Genomic DNA, 26,087 nt, shown 5'->3' with positions numbered 1-26,087 from the left:
TAGCCATTCTACCTCACATCAGTCAATTTTAATCTGCCAAGCATAGGTTTTGTTTCTTTGTTTGACTGATCATTCCTCTACTCTGCACAATTTATAACATAAGCTAGCTAAGCAGAGCTCTGTTGTGTTTAGTTCACTGCTTTACTCCCGGTACATAGTAGACACTTGATAAATAATATTAGGATGACTGAATAAATACATAAAATCACATTATAAACCAATTTAAGTAGGCTACCTAAGTAACCCTGAGAAGGAGCCTTTCATATAATATTTATCTCTTTTGTAAAGACATATTTTATGCCTTTCAGGTAGGAGATCAGGTTTTCTTAAATGAAGATGTACCTATTCTTGTGTCATTAATTGTTCTGTTCAGCAATAAAATATTATCTGGGTTGGGCAGTAGGGAGAATTTTAAGCAAACGTACGAATCAACAAGAGTTATATTGGACAATCTCATTATCATGGAGTTCTTTGACTGCTCTAGGACAACATATTTCTCCAGCATATGAAGGTCCATTCGCTTAAATTCAGCTTGATTTGTTCATACTCAAACAATGTATAAGCAAATTGTTTTCTTACAAGTAAAATGGAAAAGAAAAAAGATGCCCCTTCTACCTTCTTGTGATAAACTAGGGTAACGGGAAAGGAAGAACTAGGAATTAGGATACCTGGATTCTAGTCCTCATTCTTGAACAAGTTACTCACTCTTAGTCTCAGTATTCCTACTTTTCAAAATGGATGTTAAACCAATTCTTGGTTTGAAGGTATCTCAGAAGATACTCCTAAGTCACTGGCAGGTGGTGTGTGAGCTCAGACGGCAGCTCTTGGGAGATTTCACTCCAGGCTAGGTATCCATCCTCTTGGCGAATTCCTAAAGCCTAAATCCCATATCCCTTCCATCCCATAGTCTTTTACACACACTTCTGCAATGAACTTTCTGGCAACTGACCCAGGTTTTCATTTCTCCACCATGTTCTAAGCTTTCCCTTGTGTCTTCTGGAACAGCTTCATCACAATCAGCAAAGTCCATTATAACTTTTTGTTTTCAGAATGTTCCCTGTCCCTCCAAGGTTTAACTCAAACCTTCTTGCTCCCTGAAGATACTACTTCTTTGAAATTCCTCAATGTTGGTTACTATCACTTTCTTGCTCTCCATTTTATCACTGCCAGACAATAGTTTCCCTATTTTCCCCACATCTGCCTCATCTGAGGTTCATCTACAGACCTGCTGATAACTTCCTCTCATTCATTAAGGATTTTGTCACAAGGCATACAGTTTTCTTCTCAATGCCAAGGTAACTTCAATGTATTCAGAGAAGACACATCCAACAATGGACATCCCATGTCTACTGCTCTTCTCCATTTCACCTTACTTTCTTCTACCGTCACACCCCACACCTTGCCCCAATTGGTCTAAATCTAAAATATTTTATCGAAGCAGGAGACTGCTCTTTTCCCCAATCAGCCCTCACCTTCCTTTGTCTCCCAGCTTAGATTCCAGTTCTGCCATTTCAATAATGCTCTTGACATTACTCTAACTGCCCTTGCTTGCCTTTTCACCTGTCTGTTAAAGCCCTAGTCATGGATGAATTCAACTACAGGGTCTATTTTTCTCATGGTCCAAGCAGCTATGGTCTGCCTAAGAAAATCACAGAATATTAGGACTAGTTTTACCACTAATTTACGATCATCGATCTCAAAATGACCACCAACATTGTCCAGCATTTCTAGGTAACAATTCTCTCCCATAGTCTAAAATGATTATTTCCATTTTTTCCTGCACTCCTCTAAACTAAAACCTTCCTCCTCACTCTAAGCAGCTATTTGTGCTTCCTCTATCAGTGAAAATAGAAGCCATCAGATGAGAACTTTCTCAACTTGCCCATACCGAATCTAAAACATCCTTTTTCTTCCTTCCTATTGTAATACAAGAAGTGACTCTTCTACAGAAGGATAATCCATCCTCCTATGACTTGGAGTTCATTCCCTCCCACTTCTACAGAAACCTCACTCCATTGATCATTACCTTTTCCTATATATTCAGCTTTCCTTGCTCAACTGGATTCTTCATGCTTAAACCTGTTGTCATCAAAGAACAATAAAAGCAAAAAGTAAAACTCTTGATTCTACCTTCTCCCTGTTGCTCATTTCTTCTTCAAATCAAAAGTTGGTTACTCACTTTCCCTCAAAACATCATTTTAAAAGAGTTATCTTACTAGTTGTTTCCCATACTTACTCTTCAACTTGGTGCCATCTACCTTTTGCACCCATTTCTTCATGGAAGCCACTCTTGCTAAAGTTAGTTTTGACTTTAATATTGTTAAATCTGGTGGACATTTTACAATTCTCACTTCCCTTGAACTCTCTGTTGCATTAGATACTGCTGACCAAGCTCTTCCTCCTCCCTGAAACTCTTGGTTTTTGACATACTACAACCCATCTTTTCCCTCTACCTGTCATTAAATGATGGAATTCCTCAAAGCCTGGACTTGGGGTCTCTTTTATTCTCACTCATTACTCTCTTACTAGGTAGCATCAATAGTGGAAGGAATTATCTGAAACAATATTTTCATGGTATTTTTCTAGTCTCTCCTTGAAAACAATGTTCTGTGACAGATGTGTAATCAGGGTGCTCTAGTCAATCTAATTATGACCTATGCACTATGTTAACTCCATATTCAACTGCACGTAACAGAAAATTAAGCTCTTGATTTGTTATCAGTGGGACAGACTGTTTAAAATGAGAAATCTGGCAAAGTCAACGTCTAGGGTTAACTGCAAGCTCAAAGAAGATTAACATGAACTGCCTGCAAAAAGGGCTGGTGCTGATGCACACTCCATGTTAAGAGGAGAGGTAGACCAAAGGAAAGATCATTTCTACTTTAGGCTCTTCCTTAGCCCACATTTGGAATGCTAATAAAACAGTATCTAAGAGGTGAACAACATGGTACTAATTGGGGGAGTACTGGGGGAAGAATAAGCCTCAAAGCAATATCAATGGAATGAGAGTAGAAAAAATTAGCCAAATACACTTGGCACAAGACTGAAGGAGAAATGATCCTGAAATTGATGAAAAGCTGTGTTCTGCTAGATATAATGCTTTGCTATATATATATAAATGTATATAGATTGATATGATGACAACTAACACAAGCATAAGAAAGCAATGCAGACATATATTTATTTATTTTATTAAACTTCTGTTAATAGTGGGGAGAATATAAAATAAGCAAAGGATTGTCCATAAACAGGGAAGTCCAACTGCTGCATCATAATCCTTTATGATATATATACTATAGATATAAGCTCACCAAACCAGGGGACACACTGACATACCTGGCTCGCCTCCAGCCAGAGTCCCAATTAGATGTAATATAAACAAACAAATAAATAAATAAATAAATATCTAGTTAACCTTTGTTAATTGAAAGAATACAAAGTAAGCGAAGGATTGTCAATAAACAGGGGTCCAACTGCTATATCCCAATCCCTCATGATATGCATATACACATTCATAAGCTCACTGGGGGACACACCAACAAACCTGGCCTACCTCCGGCCAGAGTCCCAATTGGATGCAATATAAATACATACATACATATATATATATATATATCTAGTTTATTAAGTCTATCCTGACAATTACAGTGAGAAACAAGAATAACATAACCACTCAAAAGATTAAAGCAATATTGAACAGAGTCACAACATGACAAGAATAGAGCAGTCTTACATACAAACTCAACGCCTGAGAGCCCTGAATCCCAGAGTCTTCACTGAAAGCAACACCTGTGCAGAGCACCCTCTCCCAGGGTGGGACTTCAAGTGGCCTGACCAGGCACTGCCCCTTTTATTAAGCTCATAATCAATAAACTCGATACTACTGAAGCCAACTTGCGAGTAGTCATTCCCGAGGAAGTGGTCAGCCTCCTCAGGAGGGAACACAACACTCCCCGGAATACACCCTGTCTGTTATTTGTTATTAGACATGCCTAAGGTGCCCGCTGTTCTAGTTCTCCTCTTTCCTCCTGAAATATGAAAAGAACTGACCAGCTAACATTGGTGTGCTGACTAACATGGTTTCCCGCACGATGTTTTACTTCTAGGTTTGAACAATACTCATTCACTTCCCCCCCCCCCCAAAACAAGCTGTTGTATGCAAATGGCGTTAGTGTAATTATAAATTTCCCCAGATGGAAGAAGCATAACTGGTTTACGTTAGCAGGAATTCGGTTTCAGCTCAGCACGTGGTAAACTTCCTAACAGTTGACTTGGAACTGCGTGGCTCGTGGAATTCTTCCCGCAGGTAGTAGCCCAGAAGCCCCCAGCGGAAAGGTTTAAGAGACGCTGTACCGGGTGAGTGTTGGAACCGCTAGACTGCTCCAAGAGCAGCAGACTGGACTGCTTTTCAACTTTCATTTAACAATACTGTATTCCAGTGATATTTACTTATATGGTAGATTAATAGCCTTTTCATTTTCTTTGTTTTAAGAACCCCAATTATGGATTAAATGGAGTGGATGTTACCCCTCAGTGCATTTTCTAAATGTCAAAATCGCAAAATCAAGGGCAAACGGGGCAAGGCTGTGACCGGGGTTCAGGTGCCCCAGCCTAGGTCAGTCACAGAAGTGCTATTCCCTTTCCAGAGAAAACTGTGTTCACTCCGGGGTGGACCCTCCTCACCGCCACTGACCTGTCCGCCACACCAGGGATTTCAGGAGCCCCGCGGCCTAAGGGAGAGTCCGAGTCCCGTCCCTAATTCAGTCCGTTCTTTCCTCCTAACCCCGCCCGGAGCACGGCTCTAAGGAACCGGAGCACGGCTCTAAGGAACCACCCCATCCCCGCTTCCGCTTCCGCTTTCGCTTCCGCGCTGCCTTCGGCCGGAGGCGACACGACCGACCTCTGCGATCACTCCGCACGCAGGTCGCCACGACGCACCTGCCACTCACCTCGCTCGAGCTCCAATCTCGCTTCCCCAGGTTCCAGTCCGGCCTGGGTTTAGGGAGCTGCCTGGGCGTGGTTCGACCGTAGGAGGGGGGGCGGGCCTGGCCGTGAATAGACTCTGGTCTGGACTTCGGGCGTGGACTGGTGGGGAGACTGCCGGGAGCGAGGGCGGGCTGGGCCGCTGCCGGAGTCGATGCTGGGAGAGAGAGCCCGGGTCGGAGTTGGGGGTTGGGATGGAGGCGGGCCTGGATGTGGCCGGGGATTGGCTACGGGTCTGGACAGAGGGCGCTGATTGGCTGTGGGGACGGCGCCGGCTGGTGCGGGAAGGAGGCGCCCGGTTGGAGTTAAGGGATGGGATGGGGTGAGGTCTTGGGTATGACCGAGATTAGGGCATGAGGTTTTCTCGGTTTGGATGTGTGTGACTGATTGGTTTGGGGGCACCGACTTTGCACAAGGAGAGGGGTAGGGTTAGAATAATTTTGGAAGGTGCTGGAGAGAGGGAATGTCAAGCCCAGGCTAAAGAGAGTATGAATAAGGGTTTGCAGATGTAGTTGTCATCTGTGATGAGGATGAGAAAAAGGCAGGAAGGAATTTTATATCCCTGAAAAGTAAAACAAATTTGAGTAGAGAACTGAGAATGAAAGGGGAATCTGAGAAGGAAGGAGAAAGGAAATGCCAACTTTGAAATATAAAGAAGAAAACTTGGCTAGAAGTGAAAGGAGGAACACCGTAGGTTCCTCCTGGGTGGTGGTGAGGGTTACCTACAGGAGAATTTCTGTTAAGAATTAGAGTTCATGATTAGATTTTCTTCCTCCTCTATATTAAGAGATGAAAAGATAGAGTGGGAGAGGCAGTAACATTGTTGTTTAGGTCTAGAGGAAAGAACGAAGATAATTACTGGTTGAAGGAATATACTCTTCAACTAGGGAGGAGGAGGTTCAGAAGTTGATTAGATGAATGGAGAAATCATTGTGTACAATAGAGAATCTACCCAGACACCGTGAGCCATTGGGAGGGGCATTCATTTCTTAGTGTTGTGCAGCCAAAAGAACACCAGGACCGCACCTGTACTCCAAGGTTTAACAGAAGAACACCATGGCCAGTTCCCAATGACACTGTAGCCTGTCATTCTACTTCGTGACACCAGGGAACTCTTCAAATGTGAATTGAGTATCTGGGTAGAGAGACTACTGGGGAGAATGAAACGGAGGAAGTCTGTGTCTTAAACCTTACATTTGGGTAGTAAGAGACAGAAAAAGGACAGGCAGAGATAGAAAATAATTTTGGAGGGTGACAATTGCTAAAAGGAAGCAAATGGGTGGAGATAGTTTATAATTTAAATAGGGTGGTCAGGAAAGGCTTATCTGATGAGGTGACATTTGAATTAAGAATCGAATGATGAGGAGGCAACTTTGTGTAAAATGATTCTGGGAAGGAAAACAGCAGTTGAAAAAACCCTGATATGGGGACAAACTTGGTATATTCAAGTGGTAATGTGTGGCCAATGTGGCTAAAGCATAGTGATGGGGGAGGGGGAGAAATGTTTACTGTGCATTGGGAAGCCACTGGATAATCTTAAACAGAGGAGTACTGTAATCTCTATTACGTTTTAGAAAACACACTCTGGGAGCTTTGGAGAACAGATATGTGGGTAGACTAGCATAGAAGCAGGGAGAGCTGTTAGGAAGTTACTCCAGTAGTCTAGGTGACAGATGATGTTGGCTGGAAGTAGGGTAGAAACAGAGGAAGAAGAAAAAGACCCTTTTGTTTTTGGCTTAAGCATATATATGGATCATCGTTTTTTGAAATGGGGAACACTTAGGTGAAAGAAGATTGCTGGGGTGAGGGAATCAGGGATATTTTGGACATTTTTTAGTTGCCTATTAGACACACAAGTGGGGATATTAAGAATAAAGTTGAACAGTAAACAGTGCCTCAAAAGCAGGGCACCTAAGGGCTATAGGGACATCTAGACACTATAAGTGGGGCAGACAATCTCAGGAATTCAACACCCTTGGCAGTGGGCCTTACCTTGCAATATATGCTTCCCAGTGTAACAATGTTAGACTCATTTATAATTTCCCTACACATGAGTCTTCTGCCCCTTTTATTTGAACCTAACTTGTTATATATATATGTCCCAAAGACTTAAATCTTCAATCTGTTCATAAGCCAGTTGAGCCCTGAATCTCAGCAGAGTTGCAACATCTACTGTCTAATTGATTGAACTCATTTAGGACCACTAAGAAAAGAATGACCATCCCCCAAAACAGAGTTTATCTATACTTGCAAGCAAGATTGTTCCTTCCAGGAGCATTTTGGGGACAATGGAATTGTCCTGCATGACATGGCAATGATGGATACAGGCCATTATACATTTTGTCAAAACCTATAAAATTATATTGTGCAAAGTGTAAATTATAGACCATGGTTAGTAGCAGTGCTTCAGTATGTGTTCATCAATTGTAACAAATGTACCACATTAATGAGGGATGTTGATATGAGAAAGTGTGGGAGGGGAAGAGGAGGGGTATATGGGAATCCCCTATATTTTCAATGTAACAATGTAATCTAAGCCTTCTTTAAAAATACAAAAATATATATATATTTAAAAAGAGGGCAGTTGAGAATCCAGTATACCTCCTCTGTGTGCGCTACCAATGACTAGCATAATACCTGACACACAGAAGTCACTCCACAGTTTTAGTTTAAATTTGTATCAGTTATATATAATTCAAGGTCAGATAGTCTACAGAATTGTTACCAAAAATCACAACACACCTTCATATTCCCTCTCCCAGAGTCAACCACTTGAAGCTCTTTTTATTGATTTTGTGGGGTATTTATTTCTGTATCTTCAAATAGCATGCATCTATGTTGCTCCTGCTTGGTTTTCAATTTTAGGCATTATCTAACTGCTTGCTGCTGTGGAAGGTTAGGCTTTACTCTTTTCTTATTGCCTACACATTTTCCTTCCATCTTCTCAGTGTAGTTGTTTAGGTTACCATTCAATATTCAATATGTAAATGTATTCACAGTGGAGACATATATTATGATTACTTTTCTTTTGCTCAGTGTTCTCTTTCCCTGATAAAATACTGTTTTTGTTTGTTTATTCTGTTTTCAATACTTAGCAATGAGTTCAGCCCTGTTTTTCTAAATTGCTCAGTTCATTATTTTTGGATACATCAGGTACACTCAGTTTTGTCATTGCAAAGAAATCTTTCCTGGAACTGGCTTACCTGTTTCCATCTTAGCTAGCAGTCTTTTTATTTCTCCTGGGGGTCCTTTGCTCATCTATCTTGTGTTGAATCCCCTGTTCTTGTTTCCCTTTTCTTCCTTTTAGTTTACATCTTCATCTTGGAGGAACAGTACTCTAATGGTTTCCTGAAAAGGAGTGCATAGGAAGTAAACTTTTTGAGACCCTCCTTGCATGTCAGAAAACATCTTTGTTCATTCATACTTGATTGAGAGACTTATTTACCCCCTCTCTTCAAAATTTCATGACGCTATGTGCTGGCATGGGGCTATTTTCTTCCATTGTGCTGGGAACTCTGGAGGTCCTTTCATTCTGGAAATATCTACCCTTTATTTTGGGGAAATTTTTCTTAATTTTTTTTTGTTCTGTTCATGATTTTTCCTCCTCTACTCTTTTTGTTCTTTTTTCTGGAACTCTGTTATTTGGTTTTTGGACCTCCTGGGTTTGGCTCTCTACTTTTTTATGTCTCTATTTTTCTTTCCCTCTATATTAAAGAGATTTCCTTAATTTTGTTATCCACACCTTCAACTGAATTTTTCATTCCTGCTCTCACATTTTTAATTTCCAGAGCCCACATCTGTCTTCTGTGTTTTTTTCCCCCAAAGGTCAGATTCCTTTATTTTTAAAATGTGCACATTATAGTTCACTTAAATATAAAATGTTAATTTCATTTCATCAAAATAGTTCCATTAAAAATAAACATTTAAATGACTGAATCGTTATACTCAGTTTCGATACCTCAAAATATTTAAAACTTTAGAAACTACACCTCCACGTCCGCGGCAGGCATTGCGGGGCCCTGAACTGGGCAGCGTGGGAGGCGCCCGGCTGCGCCCCCGCTGGTGGCCCAGCGCTCTCCTGGCAACCAGCGCCTTCACGACACCCCCTCCGCCACCGGAGACCCCTGAAAGCCTCGGCCCCAGGAGGTCACTCTCGTCTCAAACTGCAATATCACGAGGACACTTGAGAGGCGGCGCTGCGTTTCAAACGGGTTTTTAGTAAAGGCTGTGACGAGGATGACGCTGCAGCCTTTAAAGACAGCAAGGAAGGGGAGCAAAGACCTTTGATCTGAACCAGGAGGCAGCTTAATTAGGGGTCCTGAATATTCCCTTTCCACAGTGTGTGAATCCACCTGGTTTTCCCATTGAAAAACCCAGACACAACCGGTGACACTGGAGTATTTATTCTGGGTGCAGTGTCTTCTGTATTTTTAAAAAGAATATCCTGTTCTTTTTTTATGATTATGCTAGCTAGTCTTGTGTGTGTGTGTGTGTGTGTGTGTGTGTGTGTGTGTGTGTGTATGAATACACACACCAGGGATTGAATGTTGGACCTTATACATGGAAAGCAGGTGCCCAACCATTGAGCTACATTCACTCCCAATGAGCGCTGGGTTTACTGTTTGTTTTAGGAGGTACCAGGGATTGAACCCAGGACCTCTTACATGACAAGTGGGCGGCCAACCACTTGAGCTACATCCGCTCCCCTGGTCTCATTTTTTGAAGATATAAATGATTGTGTGTGTGTATGAAGTTTTCTTCTCTCAGCGCTATTTAAACATTTTTTTAATTAGAGAAGTTGTGGGTTTATAGAACAATCATGCCCAAAATATAGGATTCCCATATACCACCCTATTATTAACACCTTGCATTGGTGTGGAACAATTGTTATAATAATGGAGGCACATTTTTATAATTGTACTATTAACTAGCCCATAGATTAACTGAAGTTTCACTATTTGTGTACCGTGTATTTTTAATTTTATTTTAATTCTGTTACGATATATACAACCTGTTTTGTTTTTTAAAAATTTACTGTCTTAAACATGTTTAATGAACTAAAGAAATCTATATGCAAAAATAGACTGTAGAGGGAGCAGATGTGGCTCTAGAATTTGAGCACCCACTTCCCACATGGGAGGTCACAGGTTCAGTTCCCGGTGCCTCCTGAAAAAACAAAAACAAAAACAGACTACAGGGAAAATAAACAAAAAACCCAACTTAGGGGAGCTGATGGGGCTTAGTGGTTGAGCACCGGCTTCCCACATATGAGTTCCTGGATTCATTCCCCAGCCCCTGGTATCCCACTTCCCCCCAAAAGACTGTAGGTCAAAAACAATTACAGGAGACAAGAAGGATATTATATATTGATAAAAAGTTCAATCCAACAAGAAGATACAATGGTTATAAACACATAGGCACATTACAACAGAGTTCCAAAATATATGAAGTGAAAATGGACAGAGGGGAGAAAGAGATTGTTCTACAATAATAGTTGGAGACTTTAATACACCACTTTTAATTATTGATAGGACATCTAAACAGAAGATCAATATGGAAGCGGAAGATTGGAATAACCCTATTAACCAATTATACCTAAGAGAACTCTCCACCAGACAGCAGAATTCACATTCCTCTCAAGAGCACATCTGACATTTTTCAGGACAGGACATATGTAAGGCCAAAAATAAAATCTTAATAAGTTAAAAAATATTGAAATCATACAAAGTCTCCTCTGAGAACATAATAGAATAAAACTAGAAATCAATACATAAGGAAAACTGGAAAATTTACAGATATGTGGAAATTAAGCAACACATATTGGACATCCAATAGGTCAAAGAATAACTCAGAAAGGAAATTAGGAACTATCTTGTGATGACAGAAAATGTAAGTATAAACTTATGGGATGCAGCGCAGACAGCGCACAGAGGGAAATTTAAAGCTCTAAATGCCTACACCAAAAAAAAGATCACAAATCAATAACCTAACTTCACATCTAAAGTAACTAGAACAAGAAAAGCAAACCAACCGCAAAATTATTAGAAGAAATGAATAATAGAGATTAGAACAAAGATAAATAAAATAGAGAATAAAAATCAATAATCCACAAGCCAAAAGTTAATTTTTTGAAAAGATCAATAAAATTGGACAAATCTTTAGCCAGACCAACAAAGAAAATGAAAGTGGGACATTACTACCAACCATACAGAAATATAGTCTCATAAGAGAGTACTATGAACAATTATAGTCAAATGAATGAGAAAACCTGGATGAAATGGGAAAAGTTGTAGACACATACAAAGTATCTAATATGACACAGTAAGAAATAGAAAATCTTAACAGACCTATAACAAAGAGATTGAATCAGTAATCAAAAACCTGACAACAAGGTAAAGTCCAGGACTGGATGGTTTCAGTGATGATTCTACCAAACATTTTAAAAAGAGTTAACACTGTATTAGGATGTTCTAGGGAAACAGAACTGACAGGAGATATATACATGTGTGTGTATATGCTATGTAAATATGAGATTTTTAAAAATAGGAATTGGCTCATGTGACCTTACGAATGGTCAAATCCAAATTCTGTAAGCCAGGCTATAAGCTGGGAACTTCAATGAAGGTTTTCGATGAATTCCCCAAGAGAAGCTGGCTGACTGAAGGGGAGATGGAAATTTTCCCTTTTGACCGCTAAAGTCATCACGTCTCGTTTTAAGGCTTTCAACTGATTGGTTGAAAGCAATCTCCTCAGTTGATTGTAGATGTAATCAGCCATAGACTGGATGCTGATTTAGAGCATACACAACCTCTTGGAGAATATTGCCCTAGCATCAAGGTATTGCCACCCAATTGATGCAGTAATTGAGTCTTCAAAAGGCCATTCTGCTGTTCTGCCAATCCAGCTGCTTCGGGTTGATGGGGAACATGGTAATAAGGCCAATGAATTCCATGTGCATGTGCCCATTCCTGTACTTCATTTGATGTGCAGTGGGTTTCTTGAACAAGAAACAGTGCTATGTGGAATACTATGATGGTGGATAAGGCATTCTGTAAGTCCATAGATGGTAGTTTTGACAGAAACATTGTGTACAGGAAAAGCAGCCCAAATCCAGGGTATGTGTCTATTCCAGTTAGAACAAAATACTGCCCCTTTGATGATGGAACTGGTACCATGTAACCAATCATAGATGCAATCAACTTATTGATGTTTCAAATCCATGAAATGTCCTCATAGTAGCAATCAGACCAGTGCTTACTTGACCAAACAACTGGACACCATAACCTGGCCAAGTTGACACATGAACTTAACCATCACAAACACCAATACTTCTCAAACTTGTCCTTTCACACTGGGCTGAGTGAGAATTAGAGTGGCTGAGCAGTCGGTTTGCGGGTCCATCATGGTGCTGTTCTGCTCCTTGTATGATCCTCAAAGATGGCAACAACCACATGGGGGCTGGCATGTTTCTACCACATGATCCAGGCCCTGGCCAGAGGTGGCTGGCCTGTTTTTTTTGTTTTGTTTTGTTTTTTTTTTATGATTTCTATTATTCATGTTGGAGGTATTCTGCAGATGTTCTATAATCATTGATTTTCTGCTCATGATTAAGTATGAGGTACTACAAAGTTAATTGGAAGCCTTGAATGCATGGATGGGGCTTAATCAAGTATGCTTCATTATGTGGTGATTTGTTTGGGGTGTTTTACTGAACAATTTTTAATGGAAAATCCTTTATGTTAGTATCTTTGGCTCTTTCCTCCTGTGTTTGTCAGATTCCTGAGGGAAGGATCTTCCATTCTCTAGCCTGGAATGTGTAGATGTAGGTTGCTTCTCTTCTGGAGGCCAAGGGAGGAAAGAGGATTTCAGCATTCATTAGGCTTATTCACTTATTTCCCCTATTTTCAGCACTGCCCCCACTTCCCCACCCCCGCAAATCCATTGTGTCTGGTAACTCCTAGTCCCGACACTCTCTGTTTACCCTCTCCATAGTCGAAACTGCTAATCTTTTGCATGAATGAGGACCAGTTGCTGGGGCTGTGCAGACTATGGCTGAGGATCTGGGGATCTAGCTGTTACTTGATTCTCCATTTTCAGTCCTGAAGCTTTGGGGAGTTCTGTGGGGCAAATCTAGTTGCTTCTTAACTTTATTACTTTATTCATGATTTATGTAGGACTCAGTTTTCTTTTTGTTTTTTTTTAAGATTTATTTTATTTATTTTATTTATTTCTCCCCACCTCCTCATTGTTTGCATTTGCTGTATCTGTTTGTTGTTTGCTGGTCTTCTTTTTTGTTAGGAATCACTGGGAACCAAACCTGGGACCTCTCATGTGAGGAGGAGGCGCCCAATCACATGAGCCACCTCCACTCCCTGCTTTGTTGTTTCTCTTACTGTGTTTTCCTCCATATGTTACTTTTGGCATCATCTTCTTGCATCAGCTCACCCTGCCAGCCAGTTGTGCAGGCTCACTCTCTTGCCCATTCTCCAGTAGGCACCGGGGACCGAACCCAAACCTCCCATGTTGTAGGTGGGAGGTCAGTCGACGTGTTTCCCTTGGATTCAGTTTCCTTGACTCTACTGTCAGTTTACTACATGCCCATTTGCCTTCTAACTTTGGTAATTTTGTTGCCACTGTCTTTGTTCTCCTGAGTTTATGGCTTAAGTGAAAGTCTCCTTATTGTTATTTTACTGGGGCTTAGGTAGGGAGGGAAACAAATGTGTTTTATTTTCCATCTGCCTTAGTTTCCTGGGCTGCTTAATGCAAATACCCGGCTTCCTTGAGGATTTGGAAGGGGCAGCAAAATGCTACCGTCTCTGGTTTTCGTTTGTAATCCTGGGAGAGCCCCCAAAAATGTTGTAGAATTTGAGCGAGGTTCAATTACTTGTGTATAGAAAGGCCAGGACTCAGGAATGATTTTGAGAAGGAAAAAATGATTTATTGACGGCCAGCCAGACTCGGGAGCTTTCTGTTGCAAACCAAAGCCCCAAAGAAGATTTTTGAGTTTCTTTTATACAGAGAGGAAAGGCCAAATGGTTCTTTTGTTTCAGTTCTCAATAGGCTTGAATTAGCATATATCTTCCACATCCTAGGTAAGCTTTTAGCATGGACTCATACATTCTAGATAAGCTTTTAGCACATTTGGTTTGCATTTACCCTGAATATTTAAAATTTATAGAGTTTGCATTGATAAACTGTTTCCTGGGACTGGAGTCATTGCCATGGTTACCAAGGGCAGGGCTGCAGCCTCTCACCATCCCACACCCACAAGTCAGGACAGACAGCTTAGGTTAAGGTTATCCCTGAAGAGACAAAGAGCCTCCCACCCACAGCAACATCAATATGATTAAGGTAGGTCACATCTTAACTGAAGTAACCCCATCAAAAGAGCCTATTTACAATGGCTTCACATATACAGGAATGTATTAAATTTAAGAACATGTTTCTGGGATTAATATACTTTCAAATCGCCACCCCGTTTGTTTGTGGTAGTGGTTGTTATTGGTTTTGTCGCATGTTCATTAAATGACTGAGTGACTGGCCAAGTGACAATGCCTCATTATATGCAAATGCTTCTAAAGAGATATCTGTGTCTTCTAGGCACTAAAAGTCAGGAAGAATGGCATTCTTCCTCTGTCACATAATTCTGGGGAATGCTAAGAAGAACTAGCTCTAGGAAAAGAAACATGAAGTCTTGGTTTGTAAATTCCCAAGGTCTTTTCCACCTTATATTCCTGCTATTAAGAGTTATGTCCATCACTATAGGCAGAACAGACAACCCCAGGAAGCTGGCATCCTGTCAGTGGGCCTTACATTGGAATATATGATAACCTGTTTTTCCAGTGTAGCAAAGTTAGACTCATTTATAATTTCCTGGTGAATGGTTCTTATGCCCCTTTTATTTGAACCTATAGTTAGTAATATACCCCTTAAATATATGTCCCAGAGATTTAAATCTTTGGTCTGTTCATAAGCTGGTTGAGCCCTGAATCTCAGCAGAGTTGCAGCCAATACCTACTCTCTAGTTCATTGGACTCACCCAGGAAAACCAACAAAATTATGATGATGAACAACACCTGCAGCAGTTTGATATGGTTATGAATTCCAAAAATAGATATTGGATTATGTTTGTAATCTGGTCTGTACCTGGGTGTGATTAAATTATGAATAGGGGTTTGATTGGGCCATGTCATTAGGGTATTGAGTCCCCAAAGGGTGGGGACTCACAGATAAAAGACATGGTGATGTGGGCTGTGTGTGGGGGGCTGTGCGTTTCTTCATGAATAACCTGGGCTGTGTGTGTCAAACAATAAGAACTGCAGCCCCGCCTTTCGTAACCATGCCAACCACTCCAGTCCTGGAAAGCCAATTAAGTGATATAGTCTCTATAGACTTTGGATATTCAGGGAGAATGCAAAGTAAATATGTTAATTCAAGCTTACTGGGAATGTGGGGAATACGTGTTAATTCAAGCTTATCTAGTACTCAAACAAAGCACCATTTGACTCCCAACTCCTACATCCTCTGTATAAAGGGAACTCAAAAATCCTATTCGGGGCTCAGGGTTCTGAGCAAGAGTTCGTGAGCCTGGCTGGTCGTAAATAAATTTTCCTTCCCAAAACTATTACTGAGTCCTCACCTTCCATATGCAATCATTGAATCTCTCTGCTTCCACAACAATGGCAAAGGACAGAATTGAGGGTTTTTGATGCTGGAGTTTGACGTTGAAGCCTTAAGCTGGACACCAGGAAGTCAGCACACAGAGGAAAGAGAAGCAAGCCCCAGGAAGAGAGGACCTGAGCCAGGAGAAGAAAACAGAGGAATAGAGACAGCTCCTTAGGCACAGCAGAAACCCCAGGGAGAGAGACAGAGACAGAGACATTTCACCTGACAGTCTACAGCTGACCTTGTGGAGAAACCAGATGAGCTGAGCCCAGAGGAACCCAGGAGGCCTGAACCCTCACAGATGTCAGCAGCCATTTTGCTGCAATATGTGGAAATAGTCTTTGGTGAGGGAAGTAACTTATGCTTTATGGCCTGGTAACTGTAAGCTCCTACCCCAAATAAATACCCTTTATAAACACCAACCAATTTCTGGCATTTTGCATCAGCACCCCTTTGGCTGACTAATACAATGCCAATCCACAAAACAGAGAGTATCTACAACTGCAAGCAAGACAGTTCCATCCATCTGCTCCATGGGATCTAACTCAGCTCTCATCACCATTCTCAAATTCTCAAGATTGCGGAATGAACAGACATAAGGGGGGAATGCAACCATGGACAAAGTAAACTTATTATTGTAGTAATGGAAGAACTTATAACATTGATATGAAGATAGTGGAAACCAGAGTTTCTGAGAGGAGGGAAAGGGAAGAATAGGTTTAACATGGGGCATTTTGGGGACACTGGAATTGTCCTGCATGATATTGCAATGATGGGTACAGGCCATTTTATCTTTTGTCAAAACCTATAAAATTGTACAGTGCAAAGTGTAAACTATAACGTAAACTGTAGACCATGGTTAGTAGCAATGCTTCAATATTTGTTAATTGTAACACAAATGAAAGATGTTATTAATGGGGGAAATGTGAGAAGGGATGGGGGTAGGTTTTATGGGAATTCCCTATATTTTACATGTAACTTTTCTGTAATTTAACACTTCTTTAAAAAAGTGTTATATCCAGTTTTTCAGCTTCACGTAGCTGCTTTAAATGAGGCATTTGTGTGTGTGTGTGCATTAGAATATTATACTAAATCAGTGCTTCCCAGTCAGGTGATAAAAACTGTACAAATATTAGTTTAAATATTTATAAAAGCCATAATAGAAATTGTACAGCTCGGAGTAATTATGTATCTATTCATCTGTTTACCTGTGAATCTATTTATACACACATACTTTTGGTTGTGTTGATAGCATCATAATTCTCAACAATGGATCTTTGAGCTGATCAGAAAGTCATTGCGGTCTTTGAACAATTTTTTGAAAAGGAAAAATGAGTTACAACTTTACAAACCAGTATGGTCAGAAAAATTCATTAAAAACATGAGGTCCATTTGTAAGATAGTAATGAAAGTGTCTTTTTTAAAAAGATTTATTTAATTTATTTATCCCCCTCCTTCCCTGTTCCCCCCATTGTCTGCTCTCTATGTCCATTTGCTGTGTGTTCTTCTGTGTCTGCTTGTCTTCTCATTAGGTGGCTCTGGGAACCAAACATGGGACCTATAAAAGTGTCTTTCATGAAAATTTTGGCAAGTACTTTTTTCTTCAAGACATAAAGGATGTGTGTGGCCTCTGGCTAATAATATTAGAAAATGTTGCTACACAAGTGAGTATCACTGCTTTAGACCCTGGTACAAATTGCTCTTTTCAGGAAGGCATCATGTTTCCTTTCTCAATATGACTGCTTCTGGAATTCCTGGTTCATATCCATGATGGAGTGAGTGGAGCTCTTAAGCCTTCAGAGACTTCTCTATTACAGGCTGTATTAGTCAGCCAAAATGGTAGTGGTGCCAAGTACCAGAAAACGTTTGGTTTTTATAAAGGGTATTTATTTGGGGTAGAAGCTTACAATCACAAGATCCTAAAGAGTCCAACTCAAGGTACCATAAGAGCTACTTCTGCACCCAAGGTCTCTTGTCACCCACGTGTTGACATAAGATGGTGGGCAGTGTCTGTGAGGGTTCAGTCTTCCTCTTCCCTCTTAAAAAATTGTTCAAAGACTGCAATGGCTTTCTGATCAGCTCAAAGAACCAATTTAAGATAGGTAAACAGATGAATACATATGTAGTTACTCTGAGCTGTACAATTTCTATCATAAATAATGTCAAACTGCCCCACAGGTCTAGTTTCAACACCTCCTGGAGAGTTTTCTGAAATTTGTCTCTTTTGCTTTCTCAATTTGCTATAGTTTGTAATGTCCTTCCATACTGCTGCTGTTCTAAAGTTAGTGCTACATTCTTTATAACAGGTAGATGGCTAGAGTGGTAACAGTAACTATGATGGTTAAGCTGTTGTGTCAACTCAGCCAGGTAATCATACCCAGCTGTTCGGTCAAGCAAGCACTGGGCTAACTGTAATGCAAGGGCATTTATGGAATTTTGTCACATTGACTTTACTGCAGTGGTAAATCAGAGATAGCTGGTTATAATTACATCAATCAGGGAGATTACCATTAGCAGTGAGTGACGCTTAACCCAATCAGTTGAATCCTAAAAGGGGAAGCGAGTCCAGCATTGAGAGAGAATTTCCCAGCTTATCTTTGGATAGCCAGCATCTCCCAGAACTTGTCAAGAGTCTTCATTGGCTTTTCATTGGAGTTCCTGGTTGCAGCCTGCCTGCGGAATCTGGACTTGTGCATTCCCATGGCTGCATGAGAGACTCTAATAAATCTCTTACTATCGACGGATATCCCTTGTTGATTCTTTTTCCGTAGAGAACCCTGACTAATACAGTAACCATAAATTAACACCAAGTTTCCTAGATGTTAAAAAATAAAAAAATAAATGAGGAAATCTTTTGTGAGGAGGAAGAGGGAGGAGATTCTATTTTAAATGGTACAAGAATATAAATAATTATCAAATTCCTGCAATATTCAATATGGTGTCAAATGATCAAATGGTAAACTGTTAGATAGAGATATCAGGAATGGCTTTAGGAAGATAAACTGTTTATATAAGGAGTTCGTTCATTTGTTAAAAAACATTTATTGTCTAGTGCTTTCTAGAGTTTTCTGACACAGTGAATACCCTTAGACAATGTCTCTGCCCTCATGAAGCTTATATTCTACTGTAGAAAACAGGCAGTAAATATGAACAAACTCAGATAAGATGTAGTGATAAAAGTATCAAGAAAAATTAAAATATTGGCCACTAGATGGGGCTCATTGCTTTTCTTCGTTTCACTAACCCAATCCACTTAGTGGGTAAAGATGTTGGATGCATGATTTATTATTAAAGTTATATTTTGGGTTAACACCACAGCCTCTCTCTTTTCCTGTCCCTCTCTCTGAATTTGGATTTTTAATTTTCTTCTAACTTACTGATAGGGGAAAATATGGTCAAGATATACTAAAAAATGTCTTAGGTTAGGGGGACTAGACAAATTCTTTTCTAAGCCATAGAAATCCTCCCCTCTCAGTTTTCTGAATTTATTTGTTTAATATCTGTATTTGCTACAAGATGGCTAGCTCCGGGAAACGGACTTGGCCCAGTGGTTAGGGCATCCGTCTACCACATGGGAGGTCCGCAGTTCAAACCCTGGGCCTCCTTGACCCGTGTGGAGCTGTCCCATGCGCAGTGCTGATGCGCGCAAGGAGTGCCCTGCCATGCAAGGGTGTCCCCCGCATAGGGGAGCCCCACGCGCAAGAAGTGCACCCCACAAGGAGAGCCGCCCAGCGTGAAAGAAAGTGCAGCCTGCCCAGGAATGGCGCCGCCCACACTTCCTGTGCCACTGACGACAACAGAAGCGGACAAAGAAATCAGACGCAGCAAATAGACACAGAGAAGAGACAACCAGGGCGGGGGTTGGGAAATTAAATAAATAAAGAAATCTTTAAAAAAAAAAAAACATGGCTAGCTCCTTCAAAGAGGACTCTTTCCCAGTCCTTGGCACAGTACCTGGTAGGTACTCCTCAAATGTCTTTGGAATAGATGAATTCCTCTAGCCTAAGCAATTGCAGTGTTCAATGTAGTGTTAACTACCTAGGGGGGACTGTTACGGAATTAAGTTTGAAAAAAATCTCCATAATAAAAAGTATGAGTTTGCCTGTCTTTTCTTCGATGCTTTGTTTTTGGCAGAGATCTCTCAGTGGGTGGTAAGGGTGGGTGGAATTTATGTGTGTGGGCATGATAGGGATTAGATTTGGAATTCTGGGTTGGGGCCATATTTTTTCCTTTTTCCACATGGAGAAATGCCTAACACCCAACACTGAATGTATATTTGGTGTCCTCTGGAATTTAATCAATGTGAAGCACATGATTTTATCAGGGCTAACTCTAGAATCAGAGTCTTGAACTTTCTTCTCTCATCAACAGTGAGAAAAAGGAACATCCTAAGGACTGCTAAGGAAATGGAATCTAAGGAGGCTCATGGATCATCATCCATCCTGACAATCTCTTGATGTTAGAATGGTTGGCGGCATGGAGATCTTGTGCATGTTTTGTTATATTTATACCAAAGTATTTTCATTTTTTATTTTATTTTTAATTTTTTATTTCTCTCCCCTTCCCTCTCCCCCCCAGTTGTCTGTTCTCTGTGTCCATTTGCTGCCTGTCCTTCTTTGTCCACTTCTGTTGTTGTCAGCAGCACAGGAAACCGTGTTTCTTTTTGTTGCGTCATCTTCCTGTGTCAGCTCTCCGTATGTGCGGTGCCATTCTTGGGCAAGCTGAACTTTCTTTCGCACTGGGTAGCTCTCCTTATGGGGCACACTCCTTGCGCGTGTGGCTCCCCTATGCAGGGGAACCCCTGTGTGGCAGGGCACTCCTTGCGTGCATCAGCCCTGTGCATGGGTCAGCTCCACACAGGTCAAGGAGGCCTGGGGTTTGAACCGCGGTCCTCCGTGAGGTAGATGGATGCCCTATCCATTGGGCCAGGTCTGCTTCCCCTAAAGTATTTTTTTGTAGCTGTTGTAAATAGTATTGTTTTTAAAATTTCTGTTCCCAGTTGTTCATTGCTTGTATATAGCAATACTGTTGAAAATTCATTTTTATGTATACGACCTTATAACTAATGGCCTTGATAAACTCACTTATTTGTTCTAAGAGGTTTTTTGTAGAGTCCCTGAAACGTTCTGCATTGACAATCATGTTGCCTACAAATAAGGAATGTTTTAATTTTTCCTTTCTGGTCTATATTTCTTTTTCTTTTCTTTCCATATTTCAAACTAAGACTTCCAGTACAATGTTGAATAAGAGTGGTGAGAGTGGTCCTCTTTGACTCCTTCCTGATTTAAAGGGAAAAACATTCAGTCTTTCATCATTAAGTATGATGTTAGTTTCATGTCATTTGTAGATGCCTTTTATTAGTTTGAATAAGTTCACTACTATTCCTAATTTGTTGTTTTCTTTTCTTTTTTTTAAAATCATGATTGGGTGCTATATTTTGCCAAAAGCTTTTTCTATATTTGTTTATATAATCATGTGGTTTTTCTAATATAGACTTTTAATATGGTCCAATTACATTGGTTGAGGTTTTTTTAAAATTCTCTTAATGGTGTTATTCTTTTAAAAAGATTTTTATTTACTTATTTTTTATTTATTTCTCTCTCCTCCCCCCGTTTTCTGCTCTGTGTCCATTTGCTGTGTATTCTTCCATATCTGCTTGCATTGTTGTCAGCGGCACTGGGAATCTGTGTCTCCCTTTGTTGCATCGTCTTGCTGCGTCAGCTTTCCATGTGTGTGGCACCACTCCTGGGCAGGCTGCACGTTTTTCCATGCAGGGCAGCTCTCCTAAACAGGGCACATTCCTTGCATGTAGGGCTTACCTATGCAGGGGACACCCCTGCATGGCAGGGCACTCCTTGCACGCATCAGCACTGCACATGGGCCAACTCATCACACAGGTCAGGAGGTCCTGGATTGAACCCTAGACCTCCCATGTGGTAGGCAGATGCTCTATCAGTTGAGCCAAATACGCTTTCCTGATTGAGTTTTGGATGTTGAACCAGCCTTCATACCTGGGAAAAACCTCACTTGATTAAGATCCATTATTGTTTTTATATATTGCAGGATTCAATTTACAATATTTTGTTTAAGATTTTTACATCTGTGTTCATGATGGACAGTGGTCTGTGGTTTTCTTTGTGCTGTCTTCATCTTCGTCAAGAATAATGCTGGCCTTGTAGACTGAACTGGGATGTGTTCTCTCCTATTTATTTTTTGAAGAGATCACGTAGAATTGGTGTAATTGCTTCTGTAAGTGCTTGGTACCATCTGGACCTGGAGCATAGTTTTTCAAAATATTTTTTACTACAAATTAAATTTTTTTAAAAATTGTGAGACAATTCAGGTTATCAATTTCACCTTGGATGAGTTTTGATAACTTGTGTCTTTTGAGAAATTGGTTAACTTCAAATAAATTATTGAAATAATGCACATAGAGTTGTCATAATGTTGATTTTTAGTTTACTTAATTGATCTATCAAAGATGAAAACTATTCTTTAAATCCTTATGTTTATTTTACAGTGATTTTTTTCCATTTTTTTTTTCTAGCTGATTCTTAGCCAGAACATATGATAGACAGGTTTCACTGAGGGATTTCTGTTTTGTTAGGATCTCAGTGTTTGATGTGTTTCCTCTGTGTAAATCAGGTGATATTTCCTTTCACTAAACTCATAGTAGGAAAAGTAACAACCTGTCACTTAAAGAAGGGAAGGTGTACTTCTCTAGACTGGAAAGACTTTAGACACAGGAACACCATAAGGGTTACAAATGTGGGCCCTAATCTGTGGTAGCTTCAGCAGATTGTAAGGGTATAACTTTGCATTGCCCTTTTCTTGTCATTGTAGTACAATGACAGACCTGCAGAGTATATCTCAGACCTGCTGTGTCAGGAAGAGAGGGAAGGGGAGGGGCCAGGGAATCTTTATATTGAGTAAGTTGATTTTGATGCCTAGCAGGATTGAGGACCACAACATGCCTCCCCAGGGAGAGAAAGCTTTGTTTTATTCCTGGAGATACGTAGAAAAAACACTAAATCAGAAGTCAGTGATTGGGAATTTGGTACAGACCAAGGCAGGGGAAGAAGTAAGTTTTGCTTAGTGTCAGTTTTCTAATTTTTAAATGGTTAGATATTACAATTTTGTTTTGAAGGCAGAGTTTTTCTTTTCTACCATGAATTTTCTTTGACTATTAAACATGTATTTTCTTTATTCCTTTTTAGCAATGCAGCTTGGAAAAGAAAATATGAAATGTACCTATGTAAACCCTCCATCTAATAAGCTGTGGCTTCCCCTGGTCCCCTATAAAGTTTTAGTTCAAGTGAAGAAATGCTGCTTAGCAGGTCCATGCTAAACTGTGGTTGGAAGCATTCTCCATCTAATGAGGGGGATGGGGTTCAATGAAATAAAAGGCCCCAAAGCAATCAGAAAAAGTAAGGGTATGCATGCAGATTTAACGGCATTAGCTGCTTCTCTGCTCTTCTCCTATTATGTAATATTTTGAGATTGCATAATTTTTTCAAGATCTAACATACACATCTAACCTATGTGTTCCCTACAAATGTAAGCAAGACAAGTCAGGTATTTAGAGCATTGTAAGAGGTTTCTATTAAAGCAGGGATCTACAAACTTGGCCTGTGGGTGCCACTAGTTTTTGAAAATAAATTTTATTGGAACACAGCCATGCCTTGTTTCTGTCTGTGGCTCCTTTCAAGCTATGATGACAGAGTTGAGTAGTTGAGCTAGAGACACTGTGGCCTGAAAAGCCTTAAATACTTCCTATTTGGCTCCGGGAAAGTCTGAAGCTGGGTGGACCCTAGAAGATCATGTCCTTAGAGTTAATCTATCCTGGAGGTGTGAACTTACTGTAGGTGGGACCTTTTGCATTTAAAGTCTGTTTTGTCTGACACCAATATAGCTACCCCTGTTCTCTTTTGGTTACTATTTGCATGAAATATCTTTTTCCAAACTTTCATTTCAGTGTATTTGCATCCTTGGATCTAAGATAAGTCTCTTGCAGACAGCATGTGGATGGCTAATATTTTCTTATCCATTCTGTCAGCCTATATCTTGACTGGGGAGTTTAATCCACTAACATTCAATGTCATTACTGTAATGGCATTACTTACTTTAGCCATTTTATCCTTTGGCGTTCATATGTCATATCTTACTTTTGTTCATCTTTTTACCTTTTTGGTTACCCTTTCAGATAGTCTTCACTTCTATATTCTTCTCAAGCCCCTCTCCTGTTTTCTTTTCTGGCTGCAGAACTCCCTTTAGTGTTTCCTGCAGAGGTAGATTCTTGTTTATGAGCTCTCTTGGTTTCTGTTTATCTGTGAATATCTTAAACTCACTGTCATATTTGAAGGACAGTTTTTCTGGATAAAGAATTCATGGCTGGCAGTTTTTTCTCTTTTGTACTATAATTATATCATACCACTGCCTTTTTACCTTCATAGTTTCTGAAGAGAAATCCACACTAAGTCTTATTGGACATTCCTTGTATGTAATGTTTTGCTTTTCCCTTGCTGCTTTCAGAGTTTTCTCTTTATCTTTGGCATTTGACATTCTGAATATTATGTGTCTTAGTGATGGTCTAATTGGATTTATTCTAATTGGAGTAAACTGTGCTTCCTAGACATTTATATTTATGTCTTTCATGAGAGTTGGGAAATTTTAGGCCATTATTTCCTCAAATATTCTTTCAGCCTTATTTCCCTTCTCTTCTTCTTCTCAAACTCCCATAACATGTATGTTGGTGCGTTTCATTCAACTCACTGAGCCCCTGCTCATTTTTTTCCATTCTTTTCTCTTTCTGTTCTTCTCTCTTTTCAATTTCAGTTGTTCTTTCCTTTACATCACTTATTCTTCTTCATGATTTCAAATCTGCTGTTGTATGCCTCTACTGTATTTTTAAGCTTACTTATTGTGTCTTTCATTCCCATATGCTGTTATTTTTATATCCAAGATTTCAAATTTTTCTTTGTGCTCACCCAGTGCCTTCTTAATGTCTTTTATTTCTTTAGCCATGTTGTCCTTCAACTCCATGATTTGATATAGGAGATTTCTGTGAACCTCAGTGGTTAGCTATTTCAAGTCCTGTCTCTCCTGGAACTTTGATTTGATCCTTTGCTTGGGTATATCTTCCTTTTTCTTTGTGTGACTTGTAATTTTTTGCTGATGTCTTGGCTTCTGATTCTTACACTGAGTTTAATCTAATGTTCAGCTCCCTCTCTTATCTAGGGATTTACTCTTAAGTAGCTGTGTGCTACCACTGTTCTTAGACCTTTGGTTCAACTTGTTCTAGGTATTTAGGATTGCCCCTGTTTAACTGCTCAAACCAGGGGTAAGAACCCAGTAATGGGGTGCTGGCCAGTGTCCAAGGGCCTTGGAGAGGGGAGCAGTAAATGTGCCTGCTTGCCTCTTTCATTTATTATTTTTCTCCTAGTGTATTTTTCTGAACTGGCCAGAGACGGCACTCTTTGGGAGCCTTCTCATCTCAGGCCCCAGTTGCTTGGGGGAATGGATTCAGTGTAACTCCTGGTGGGTGGTGGAGAAGCAAAGTCCTCAAGACTGACCAAGTGTCACCCATAAACTTTCTCAGAAGCTGTTTTCTTCCCTTGGCCAGCCATACCCTTCTTTCCTCTGCCTCCTCAGCAACCAGCCAGGGGCGGGAAGGAGGGTGTTTGAGAAGGCAAATTATCTTTAGCCTCTTGCTGGTTCTCAGTGCAAAAGAAGTCATGGTCACACCCAACCTAGAAGTGTGTGACCCCTCTAATGCAGCAGACCAAGTTTGCTGACCAAAATCTGAATTTTCTGTAAGCTGTGTCCCTCCCTCTCTGCTTTCTTGGGAAAGAGGACCCCTGTAATCCCCTCTGTCTGCAGCCACTGCAATTGGGAGACTGCTGTTTGGTTTTAAGGTAGGGGGATGGGTACCCACTGCTGCTTTTGCTGCTCACTCTATTCATGGGATTTTACAGCCAGCTGAGACTCCTTTCCTTCACTCCTCTCTCTTCTGGGTGATGTGTGGCTTTCTCCTGGTGTTTTAAGCCCCAGAGCAGCCCTTCAGACAATCTCTGCCTGTCCTCTAGCTATTTTTTTCTGGGAGAGAAGTGATCCCTCTGCCTCTTTAATCCTCCAACATCCCAGAAGCCTAGGTGGGAACTTTTGATTAAATTACTTCAGTTAAAACCATTTGATTGGATTAATCTACTTCAGTAAGGGGTGCCCCAGGGTGGGTCTTACTGGAGTCCTTTATAAATTGGATGGACATACAGAGACAGAGAGGAAAGGCCCAGGAACTCAGAGAGGAACCCACAGAAGGTGAGAGAGAAAGCCACAAAAGCAAGAACCTGAAATCATTGGCACACAGGAAAGAGAAAGTCATGAGAACAGACAGAAAGCCAGGAGCTGAAAGCAATGAGGCCAGGAGGCAGAGACTAGCA

At 40.5% G+C, this 26,087-nt stretch overlaps 1 protein-coding gene and 1 long non-coding RNA gene across 11 annotated transcripts in view; one reads left to right on the top strand and one right to left on the bottom strand.

Annotated features, from left to right (window-relative positions):
* The window catches only part of KYAT3 (kynurenine aminotransferase 3), a 66,460-nt gene extending 61,263 nt beyond the window's left edge, over positions 1 to 5,197 (bottom strand). Inside the window, exon 1 of one of the 10 annotated variants that reach the window (XM_004469687.4) lies at positions 4,950 to 5,197. The gene's annotated coding sequence lies outside the window, so the exon portion shown is untranslated. Of the gene's footprint in view, positions 1 to 4,693; positions 4,853 to 4,938 lie in introns of those variants that run through there. The other 9 variants (XM_004469689.5, XM_004469695.5, XM_071217303.1 and 6 more) reach the window with 9 other exon arrangements.
* Positions 4,192 to 26,087, top strand: part of LOC131279718 (uncharacterized) — a 109,073-nt gene continuing 87,177 nt past the window's right edge. The window contains exon 1 of the long non-coding RNA XR_009187153.2: positions 4,192 to 4,356. This is a non-coding gene — a long non-coding RNA (uncharacterized lncRNA). The remainder of the gene's footprint in view (positions 4,357 to 26,087) is intronic.

The sequence above is a fragment of the Dasypus novemcinctus genome, chromosome 9 (assembly GCF_030445035.2).
Source record: "Dasypus novemcinctus isolate mDasNov1 chromosome 9, mDasNov1.1.hap2, whole genome shotgun sequence".
Classification (NCBI taxonomy): Eukaryota; Metazoa; Chordata; class Mammalia; order Cingulata; family Dasypodidae; genus Dasypus; species Dasypus novemcinctus.
Note: the sequence above shows the minus strand (reverse complement) of the source record. Positions and strands in the feature narration are given on the sequence as shown.